This window comes from Protopterus annectens, chromosome 4.part1 (genome assembly GCF_019279795.1).
Source record: "Protopterus annectens isolate FY-2018-M chromosome 4.part1, PAN1.0, whole genome shotgun sequence".
In the NCBI taxonomy this organism is placed as follows: domain Eukaryota; kingdom Metazoa; phylum Chordata; order Ceratodontiformes; family Protopteridae; genus Protopterus; species Protopterus annectens.
The window spans coordinates 505152029-505164640 of record NC_056734.1 but is presented as its reverse complement, the minus strand read 5'-3'; the positions used below and the strand labels follow the sequence as shown (position 1 = coordinate 505164640).

Sequence of the window (12612 nt, the reverse complement as noted above, 5' to 3'; positions counted from 1 at the left end):
AAATCTTGGAAAGTGAGAGGATGCCTGAGGAATGGAGAAAAAGTGTTTTGATACCGATTTTTAAGAATAAGGGTGATGTGCAGAGCTGTAGTAACTACAGAGGGATTAAATTGATCAGTCACAGCATGAAGTTATGGGAAAGAGTAGTGAAAGCTAGGTTAAGAAGGGACATGATGATTAGTGATCAGCAGCATGGTTTCATGCCGGGAAAGAGCACTACAGATGTGATGTTTACTCCGAGAGTGTTGATGGAGAAGTACAGAGAAGGTCAGAAGGAGTTGCATTGTGTTTTTGTCGACATAGAGAAAGCATATGACAGGGTGCCTAGAGAGGAGTTGTGGTATTGTATGAGGAAGTCAGGAGTGTCAGAGAAATATGTAAGAGTGGCACAGGATATGTACAAGGGTAGTGTGACAGCGGTTAGGTCTGCAGTGGGAGTGACAGATGTGTTTAAGGTGGAGGTGGGGTTACATCAAGGATCAGCTCTGAGCCCTTTCTTATTTGCAATGGTGATGGACAGGTTGACAGATAAGATCAGACAGGAGTCCCCGTGGACTATGATGTTTGCAGATGACATTGTGATCTGTAGTGAGAGTAGGGGACAGGTGGAGGAGACCCTGGAGAGATGGAGATATTCTCTAGAGAGAAGAGGAATGAAGGTCAGCAGGTCACTAGGAGGGGAGTCCTTGGTGGTCTAGTGGTTAGGATTCGGCGATCTCACCGCCGCAGCCTGGGTTCGATTCCCGGTCAGGGAAGCTTCAATGTACCTACCTATGAACCTATAAAACAGAATATATGTGTGTGAATGAGAGGGAGGATAGAGGAATGGTGAGGATGCAAGGAGTAGAGGTGGCGAAGGTGGATGAGTTTAAATACTTGAGATCAATAGTTCAGAGTAATGGTGAATGTGGAAGAGAGGTGAAGAAGAGAGTACAGGCAGGATGGAGTGGGTGGAGAAGAGTGTCAGGAGTGATTTGTGACAGATGAGTACCAATAAGAGTGAAAGGGAAGATATACAAGAGGGTAGTGAGACCAGCTATGTTATATGGATTGGAGACAGTGGCATTGACACAAAGGCAGGAGTTTGATCTGGATGTGGCAGAGTTAAAGATGTTAAGATTTGCACTGGGTGTGACAAGGGTGGACAGGATTAGGAATAAGTATATTAGAGGGTCAGCCCAGGTTGGAAGGTTTGGAGACAAAGCCAGAGAGGCAAGATTATGTTGCTTTGGACATGTGCTGAGGAGGGATGCTGAGTATATTGGGAATAAGATGCTAAGGATGAAGCTACCAGGTAACAGGAAAAAAGGAAGGCCTAAGATAAGGTTTATGGATGTGGTGAGAGAGGACATGCAGGTGGTTGGTGTGACAGAACAAGATGCAGAGGACAGGAAGAAAAGGAAACAGATGATCCACTGTGGTGGCCCCTAATGGGAACAGCTGAAAGAAGATGATGATGATGATGTTGCAGGTTGCGACATACTAATGGCAGAAGGACTGTATACTGAAAGGCATAATAATGTGGCAATATTGTTGTACCTGGCATTGTGCAAACGTTATCGTACTGAAGTGGCTGAAAGACACTGGAAACATGAGCCACAAAGCATCATAGAAAATGATGATGTTTGTATCACATCAGACCATGTTCAAAAGATAGATGCGAGAAAAACAGATATAATGGTTCAGGAAAAGTAGACAAGAGTAGCATTGATTATTGAATTCGCCACACCCAGTGACTACAGTGTCTTGCATACAGAGAGACACAAAGTCATAAAATATCAGAATCTGCAGGCAGAAATGAGAGCAATGTGGAAGAAAGATACCCAGACAGTTCCAGTAGTAGTAGGAGCAACGGGTCTTATAAAAAGGATCTACAATCATATTTAGATATGTTACCAACCCATGTAACTCTGTACGAATTGCCGAAGGACTCATTACTGGGTGCATTGCGGGTGCTCCAAAGAGCACTTTTGGCTGATATCAAAGATTGAAACAATACTAATTTCATGAAATTTAATCATATATTTACTTAGGAATGGGGTCCATTCCCGTCATAGTATTAGAAACCCAAAAGACTTGGAGAAATTAAAAAAGAGCAATTTGCCAGCACCTAAGAATCATAAGTAAGATGCAAATTAAAGCAGAAAAGAGAAGTTACTATACAACCTTATAGCAATCCCACAATGGCAGCACAAAAATCTTCTAGACTACTACAAAGTCTTTTCAAACCTGGAAAATAGTAACCTAACCCTTTTCCAGAATGTAACTATAATATGACCTACAAATTCAAGTCTTAAGTTGAACTTGTAATTAGTCATTGTTTGATCACTGCTCTACCCCAGTAAAAACATTTAAATAAATAAATAAATAACAATAAAACTCTCAGTTTTAGGCACAGCTATTACCTTACTAACAGTAAAAGGTACAATGATGATAATAACTGAAATTTCAAAAATAAAAGTAATTCTGTCAAACCCTACTCTACTATCACACTCCTAATGTTCTACTTAAAACTAAGCAGTCCACATTAGAAACTCACAAGAAGACTATCTCATAATGGCTGCAGAAGCCATAGCTTGTTGACTATCAATTGTAGTGTACCACTCTATATAGGAATTCTTTGCTCCACCCCCACAGAATCAATTATACATCATCTGTCTACACAAGAGAGGCACCTTCTGTGATCTATCAAGGTTTGGGCCCATAGCGAAGTACGTTACAATGCAAAGGTGGTATTAAGTATATGCATAAACAGATCTTTGATTGTTTACTAAACAATAACTTGCTCTCCAACCCAACCTGGCTTCAAGCCAGATCATAGTATTGAAACTGCACTGGTATCCTTCTTGAACACTGTCTAACAAAAATACAACCAAAGTGAAAGTTGTCTGACTGATCCTGGAAATCACTAAGTCATATGGCACAGTGTCACATAAACTGCTGCTTGACCAGTTCACAGATGTACTTCTGAATAGTAATATAATAAATTGTCTCAACAGTTCTGCTAGCCTCAGAAACCAGTGTGTCAGATGGTTAAATGTACATTACTCCTATTTACTAGTTACAGGTATACCACATGGATTCATACTGGTTCCTGTCTTATTCAGTATCTTTAACTCAAATCTTTAACAATAAGTTCTGTATGGAATTTAAATGGCAAATTCTAAGTAAGCTAACGCAAATTTTATTTAAAGAAGACCTGGCTAATATGGGAACCTGACTAGACTTTATATGATTGTTGTCTGTGTATTGGAGTCTTGATTTACTCCAAATAATGCTGATACAGTTTTACCCCTGTTAAGAGTAAAATCTTAAGAAAATCAACCTATGCTGATGGCTGAACAGTTCTTAAAAACCCTGAGCTTATTTTACCAGTTAATAATTTAAAGGCATGGTACATGTTTGGCTAGAGAATTCTTTACCCATTGTATGGGCCTTCCTAAAACATGTAGCAGTTAATCTCATAAATCCATACACAGTACTGTACTGTCTCAAAGATCTTTTTATGTAAACAAGTATAAATGTGACAACTAGCACCTATTCCATATTCAAACATGTAGCACTAATAATGTTGTATAGCAGTAAGGGTACTAAATATTTTTCCAAAATGATTTTGCACTCCTGTTAGTGACCATATCTGGCAAGATAATCTAGCATCTGGCCATGATGCATCTGCTCCAGAATTTTGGCCAAGGAGCTAATGTTACATATATGTTAGTATTTTCCTAACCTTGGGCAAAGGAATAACCATAATGTACTTAAGGTAAGATGGACACTACTCCAGCAGGAAAGGAAAGGAAAGCTTGGGTTGGTGGCATACAAATTCAGTGCAAAAACATTTTGCAAAAATTAGGGTGCAGCTGGCAGTTGACTGAATGAAGAAGTTCATACACGCTCTGCATTTTTCATTGACGAGCACTGTATGAAGCCTGGTTTCAGTTACTGGACAGGCATGACAAGAATGTGCAAAAAAAAAAGAATAATACGTTTTTAAGAGACACAGCTGAATATGTGATTGAAATATATCCAATAAATTGAAATGTCTGTGGCAAAACAAAACAAAAGAATTTAATAATTCTAGCAATCAGCCAAAGTCTGATACATTGTTTAGAAGCTTCAGACATTGATACCCATAGAGTGCAGAGCACCTCGCTGCCTGCTTGAATACACTGCAGTTTTAAGCATGTAAGTAGAATTTTCAGATTAAATGAATTTCAGTAATGCAAATTTAGAACCTATCAGCTTTTACCAGACACCATAAATGACAGACGACTGGAGTAAGTTTGGTCAGAGGGAGAAAGAGAAAGAATAAGAGATCGAGACAATAATGAACACTTTTACTGAGTGCCAACATTTTAATCTAATTGACTTTGAGTTTTCAGATCACTATTTTGAAAACAAAAGTTGTTTTGTATCTGTATGCAGAGCAGCTACAGCAAGTGTAACAACATATATTTTAGAATTAGGAAACTAAATATAAAGTGTTTTTTACAGGATTGTAACCATCAACATTAGATGCCTACAGTGATTTTAAGAATAGCCAGTACATTTAATTCCCCAATACAAAACACTATGAATTTATGTGAAAACATACATGAAAGAAATACTGATACTAAAGTTTCATCAAGTGATGATAAATGCAAGGAGATATACAATGTTAAATATAAGAAATGTTAGCTTTATCCATACAGATAAGGGTGGGGCTTACTGATTATAGAACAAAAAAAGCATATTAACTTTGATGATAATAAAGGCTTATAAGAAAATACATTTACAGGAAATATACAAAGCACACCAGGAGATATACACCACTTGTTTAAACTCTTGATTAAATGATAAATAAATGACACCCTCCATTCACTTTTGGCACTGGGCAACCACCGAAATATAGGGATAATCTTCAGGATTTTGAAGATTTTTAAAAATGAGAAATACCTACCAGTTAAAACAAAAATGTCTGCATGAAATTCAAAAACTGAACCACTGGCCAGGTTTGTAGATTCAGTGATTCATCATGTGGTTTAGAAAACTGACTTTTTATATGAGATTCATGGCATTTTTAAGTGAACTGTGTAAAGTAGTAGTGACTGAAATGGGGGATGTGATTGGGATACCTACTATAGACATTGTATCACTAAATACCTGCATTCCACAAGATGCAAGTATGTACTGGGTTAGAAGTCTTCTTATAGAATATATAGCGAAAACACTGGTTTAATATGCACATTGCCCCGAATTGATATTGTATGATAATTTGTGTTCCAGGAAAGGTGTTTTAAGCAATTTCTAGATGTTACATTATTATGGCCCCATCAATTGTTAATTTAGTTATTGCAAAATTGGAACATACTTTTGGGTACAACACCCCAATTTTTTTTTAAACTTTTTATTGTACTTTAACAAACCTGAATAAATATGAAATGCAACCAACAAATAAAGACAAATAAAACTATATACAAAGTCCATAACAAATGTTGATATGAGAAAATAACATTAATACATTTCTAACAAATCTTAAACGTTTTTGCCAAGCTAACTTCTTATGGTTCACATTCATAGTTCTATTATACATAGTTTGTATGTCTTTGTTACATACATTTTTGCTAGATTAATAAACTCAGAAAAACAGAGGATTGTTGCAGTTATCCAGGTCACTGTAATGACCTTTCTGGCAATAGCCAGGATAGACCACAGGACAGACACTTGATTTCATGGAAAAGGATCTGGAATAGAAACATTAAATAGTATCAAAGAATCAGTAATGTTACATTTATCTGACCATAAGGCTTTAACATCCTGATGTATAAACAATTATATTTTTATGTTATGGAGTGGTAAGAATAAGTTAGAGAAATGCATTTATAATAGGAATAGCAATACTTTTTTTAAGATTACTGAAAACATCTATGAGCCAATTCTTGTATGCTGAAATTAGTTTTAACAGTATATTTAAACAATATTTTTAAGAAATGTACACAGGTAAACTCATATTTAAGAACTAATAGTAGTCATCTAAGAAAAAGAACAATGTTGTAGTGGGCATTTTGTAAGACTACCACATTTACAACTAACAATAATGTATTTTAAGAACAGTCTGGGAAGATGATTGAAACATAGGTTCATAGGTAAGTACTAGGCTAGCTGCCATTTTAGGCCATTTTAAGCCTAGCCAGTTTCTATTTTTTTGCTTAAATTAACCTATCCCTTTTGGTTAGAAACAGGTCTTACCCATCTTGTGGTCAATAGTTACATATTACCCCTAATAAAAATACATGGGATCCTACCATAGATAATTTGAGGGGACCCATGCATGGGATAATGCATTTAGGAGCTACCACTGTCCATTAATAGTACAGGGGGAAGTCCTTGGATAACTTTTCTGTTTCCCATCCATAGATCCATGTTGTGCTTGAAAATGGACAGGGATGCATTTTGTTTTATGTGGATGGGTAGTCAGTTCCAGAGCAGTGTGATATGCTTGTCCCTCAAGTCAGTAAGTAAAGGAGAGTATTATTGCTGAAACTGAATTCATCCTCAAATCTTTGTGAGTACCTTCTCGAGGTGGACCCTGTTTTTCACAGTCTCACCAAGATGACACTGATATATAGACTGTATTTATATAGCATATATCATGGACAGAAGTAGATTACACATTAAAAAAAAGAGAGCTGGGTGCACAAGACCCAGGATAAAAAGTGTCCAGTCCTGGTAGGCACACTGGTGTCATGATTGGAAAAGATAGTGTAGAATCCTCAAAATATGAAAACATTCCTACAATGGGGTTAGGCCATGCCTAGGGGGAGGATGCCCCCCCTGTTGTAGAAGGAAGTAGTAGTCCACAAAAATCACAAACACTGATAGGCCAAAGAAGAGCCATAAATATGATAAAGTGCACTATTGAGGATAAGAAAAAAATTATGTGCTGTTACTATTATGCAAAAACCCCAGAATTTTCAGACACAAGATATACAAAATGATTAAGAGCAAAATTAAAGAAAAGAAAAATACTTCCACAAGAAAAACTGTCAGACGCTTCAAATAAAATTTGTATTCATTAATAAAACAGATTTGTGAAAAACAGTATATAGATCAAGAAACTTTGATATGTTTGGATAAAGAAGCATCTGAGAAAGTGCAAAAATATAAACAACAAAATCTACAGATTTTTGAAAAGTATAAAAAAGAAATATGGACATGAGAAAGAAATACAGATTTAATATGGTGCAATATTTATGCAAAGGAGAACACAAAATTAATCAATATAAAGAAGACAGCCCAAAAGATATTCAAAGAGAAATAGGCATCCAGATATGGAAAATGTCACAATAAAAAGTAGAAAGGATTAGCAAAGTAGAAGTTAAAAAAAAAAAAAAGTTGAAGTTTTGGAGTTCCTCCGAAGTGAAGGATTTAGAGTAGAAGGTCTAACACAGGTTACATCGCAGTATGATACAGTGAGCCCCAAATTAAGGAGAAGCAGGAAGATCTGGAGACATCTGAATAATAACTATGGATATGGGAAAGAAAAAGAGATTTAATATGGTGTAATCTTTGTGCAAATGAGAAAGCAAAACTAACCAATACAAAAGGAGCAGCACCAAAGATATTTGAAGAGAAATACAGACAAAAGAATCTGGACATGGAAAACTTTACAATACTATTTACTATCTAAAAAGTTCCAGAATTTACATTCAACGTTATCATCATCATCATCATTATTATTATTATATAATTAACTTATATAACCTGGACAAGCTTCCTTTATAGGTCAAGCTACCTTTGATAATAGCAGTCATATAATGGGAGAAAGTGTTCTGTTCCTCTTTAATCGTGTTATCCACAAATTCATTTAATTGCTTGCTAATGGACACTATTAACTGGCTAACAGTTTCATCTAACTTATATTCTTTCATTAAATATTCTTGGGACTTAGGATTTCCTTTCTCAAAGCAATCAGAGCATAATACTAATCCATTCCTTTTTAATAAATTCATTCTAACATTGTTCTGAATTAAATTTAAACTATATGTATGTGCAATGGTGTAATGGAAAAGAACAAAAATGTCCATTTTGATATTAATGGAGTTTTAAAAACATAGTTTTAACTGTTTTAAGAATTAATTTCATATATGCTGAGTCTAAAGAATGAAATTAATTTCCTACTAAGGTAATTTTTTTTAACCAGCTGAAAGGATCGTTACATATTTCTAATGTATCATTTTTAAGAAACTTATAAGAATTTGGTATAATCTGCTCCTGGAGAGTTTTCCATAGACTAGTGAAGGTTGAGTCAATCCAAAGTATAATAGAGTTAAAACCTGCAGCAATAGAATAAGATTCTACATCTAGGTAGCTAACATCATTGTACTCCAATAATCTTAAATTATTTCTATAAGCAATTCTCTGATTTTTAGGGTGCTATAAGAATGAAGTTAACATTTTTTACAGTTTCTTTAAAAGTTTTTTGTCAGGTATTAAAGCTACTGAATGCAATACATATATAAACAAAAAAAAACTTTGGACAGTTGGCTCAAATCCCTGGTAAAGGACCACACAACCATTTTAGTGCTTTCATTCCTTTTTAATAAAGTGGAACTTCTTCAGAAAAAAAAAATGTGAAAACCTCTACATTTAAATAGCCCTCCAAAATATTACATCACTTCAATTTTAAACCATCACTTCCATTGTAACATCACTTCCTTTAAAAACACTTCCTTTTAAAGAAACATGCTAAGCCTGTTAAAAGTCCTTAAAATTCTTTAAAAAAAGTATATATGTATATATATATATATATATATATATATATATATATATATATATACTACAAACAGTTATAGTGCATGCCCCAGAAACAGAGCGCAAGTGGATTTAAACAAACTCTCCACATATAATCCAGCACTACAAACTCGATCCCATAATAGCAGCTTTATTGTACATAAATCCACAATGATCCACGACAACCCATCATTGTTTTACTAATAAAAGTGATAAATCCACATATAAAAAACTAACAGTGAAAAAAGAAAGCAGAAAGCAATGCTGCTGTCTGAAACAGGCCACCTTCTCAGTAATTACTGGCAGGAAACAGGAAGAACAGACCGGTTTCACCCTCTGGCATCCTCAGTGTATACTGCAAGTAAACTAATCACTATACTTATATAGAAAAACATTGCATATACTTAGCCTGATACACTCAATTAATACACAGAAAAAGACATGTAGCAGAAAATAAACAAGAAATCACATATATATAAATACATTATTAATACCATCAAATTTTTCAAAAACTCTCATTTAAACCTGGTTTGAACAAAGCCCCCAAATTGATGATCCACTTTTTTTTTTTGGTCCAAAATATTATGTTTCTTACCATCCAATATATTATCCCCCTTTGGTATCAATACCAGTATAAATAAAGTGAGTCCCTCAATGTTCCATCATATGTTTATAGAGAGCACTTCTACTATGTCTACAATTCAAATCACTAATATGTAGTGCTATTCTGTATTTAAATGGCCATGATGCATGTTCCACATAGAATAGACCACACTGACACACTGCCATGTATATTACCCATTCAGGTAATTAAAAAACGGATATCAAATACCTTATTGGTATTGATGGAGGTAAATGATTTGGTTTTGGACACTGCCTTACAATAAATGCAGTTTCCACATAAAGTACAACCTCGAGGTGCTAGTATACCTGATCCCATATTCATTATTGTACTCTTCTTGAAACCAGATAAACATTCACCAATGTTCCTACCTTTCCTAAATCCAAAGGTGCAACCATCCACTAAAATTTGATCAAAATAGGGGTCTGATTTCAAAATAATCCAATAATTATTGATTACTTCCTTAATCTTAAAAGTATTGGTATCATATGTGGTAATAAATCTGGGACCTGAATCCAAGGAAGCTCTATCCTCCTTCCTGCCATTATTCAATATGTTGCCCCTATTAGTTGCTCGTGTTATTCCATATGCCTGATCCACTGTATTAACATTGTATCCCTACTCAAGAATCTACATTTCATCTTGCGGGTTTCAACATCAAAATCTAGTTCAGAACTTTATATCCTACGTAATCTTAAGAACTGAGCTTGTGGTGTCTTCCTAACTATATGTGTAGGATGGCAACTAGAGGCTAACAAAATAGAATTTTTAGTAAAAGGTTTACAATATAAACTTGTAGCCAAAATGCCATCAATCAATTTAGAAACATTGACATCTAAAAAATCAATATTGAACATTTGCATTTTACCCACAAAAACAATATCATTGTCACTATTATTGACATATTTCACAAAATCATGCCACACAGCAATTGGACCATTTCAAATACACCAGCAATTGTCCAAGTAGCAACATCACCTATTAAAGTATCTAAGAAAGGGATTAGCAATATCATAAATCAACTGATGTTCAAGATACCCAATAAATAGGTCTACATATATGGGTGCAAAAGTAGCACCCATAGCAGTGCCCTTAGTCTCTAAATACCAATCTCCATGATACATAAAGGCATTATGTTCTAATACCAGTCTCAAAAGTGACAACAAAAAGTCAATTTCCACCTCAGAAAAGTTATTGGGCTCTTGTAACGAAAACCCTACTGCCTTAGTACCACCATCATGTGATATACTTGTGTACAAAGAATGAACATTCAAAGTGCTCTAATAAGCATTAGGTGGTGTTTGTACATCATCAAGCAATATCAAAAATTGATTCATGTCCTTAATACGGGCACAAACCAATGGCAGCAAAGGCTTCAGTTTCATTTCCAAATATACTGAGCTAGATTCAATAACTAATCCAGTACCAGAGATGATAGGCCTACCCAGAGGGTTATTCCTAGATTTGTGAATTTTTGGTAGTAAATAAAAGTATGGCAGCTGGGGGGGGCATTCACACTCAATTGATTAGCCAAATACTCATCAATTAAACTATTATTCATTACTTCTGTCAAGAATTTGTCAATATACAACTTAAAGATTGAAACAGGATTAAATGAAAGTTTACAATAGGCCTTTTTGTCATTTAGTTGTCTAATAACTTCATTGCTATATTCTACTCTGTCCCAAATGACAGTAACACCCCCTTGTCAGCCATTGCAATAACCATACTTTCATTACTTTGCAAATCAAACATTGTTTCACGCTGTCTGGTATTAAGGTTACTACCATAAATTTTAAAAATAGAGTATTGACTTACATGCAATTTACAAAGTACTCTCTGTTCAAATAATCTCACTGAAGGATGATAAGGGGGTTGAAATGTTGATTTCTTAAACTGAAAGTTAGCATAATTTGCTTCATTACCATCCTGTTTAGCATGGTAAAAAACATTAAATTCAATGCATGACAAAAACTTTTTACATCAGAAGCCACAACATGATGAGACACAAAAAAACTAGGTACAAATCCCAGACCTTTATTTAAGACCTCTACTTGATCTTTAGAAAAATTAACAGATATTAAATTCACCACCAAATTATTTTCACATCTACAATGTCCACATAAAGCCCAACATTGACTGCTGGCCCACTATCAACATTAACTATTTGCCCTGCATCTATTTGAATATTTGTTCCATATCTATGTATAATAAATTTGCTATTATGGGATTGAGTTTGTAGTGCTGGATTATATGTGGAGACTGTATATATATATATATATATATATATATATATATATATATATATATATATATATATATATGTATAGGTTTACCTTTGTTTTGTCACAAGAGAGCACATATGGTGCCAGACAGAGCATGTGTACGTGGATGAAAACGTGCCTGAAACCCGGTAAGCGGACGCACGCGCCACGCACCATAGCTCAAACAGGAAGGTTAGGGGAAGAAAATAAGGAAATGCCACAGTAGGGTAATTGGAGTACAACTGAGCAATTAACACCTATTAACTCACAGTGGGCAATCGACGGCAGCTAACAAATCTGCTCACAGCAACCTGCAGAACAGGATAGGGGAGGTGTCAGATTGCAAAGAAAAGAGAACTGTCATAGCAGAGCTAAGCAAACCTGCAGTAGATCAGCCAACGAACACATGATGTAAGATAAGCCATGTTTTGGAAAGTACAAATGAAAGCAGGCTGCTGGATGCATGCCAGAAAATGGGAGGGAAACGTTAAGAAATGTTAAGGGAAGGGCAAGAGGTAATCTACGGCAGCCAAATGTAATTTAACACCAAAGGCACCACAATAGCAGTACCTGTGGTAAAACACATAAGATACCCTGTAGTTCCAATGGTACATACACACCCTATGACATCATCAATGTTCACAGCACAACAGTATAAAGTGTGAAGGCACCTCACACACACCTGTGTATTCCCAAACACTGCACCATCGGTGTAAACAGATGGGGAACTTTTACAATGTACATGTTGGGAGCTGCCATAGCTGTGATTCATCACCATGTGTTAGAGACTGAAGGTGTTGTGGAGAATGATGCTGACAACCACTGCAGGCTTCATAGGAGGAGAAGAGTGTTCAGACCAAGGGTAACCTACCAGGGGCTACATGATCTGGAGATATTAGAGAGTTACAGGTTGGACAGGGATATCTTACAGCAAATAGTTGAGCTGTGCCGGCC

The 12612-nt window shown here is 35.5% G+C and overlaps 1 non-coding gene across 1 annotated transcript; it reads left to right on the top strand.

The window, feature by feature from the left end:
• Positions 1-683: 683 nt before the first annotated feature.
• On the top strand, positions 684-755 carry TRNAE-CUC. Its single transcript has one exon. It is a non-coding gene; the product is annotated as a tRNA-Glu (tRNA).
• The last annotated feature ends 11857 nt before the right edge of the window (positions 756-12612 follow it).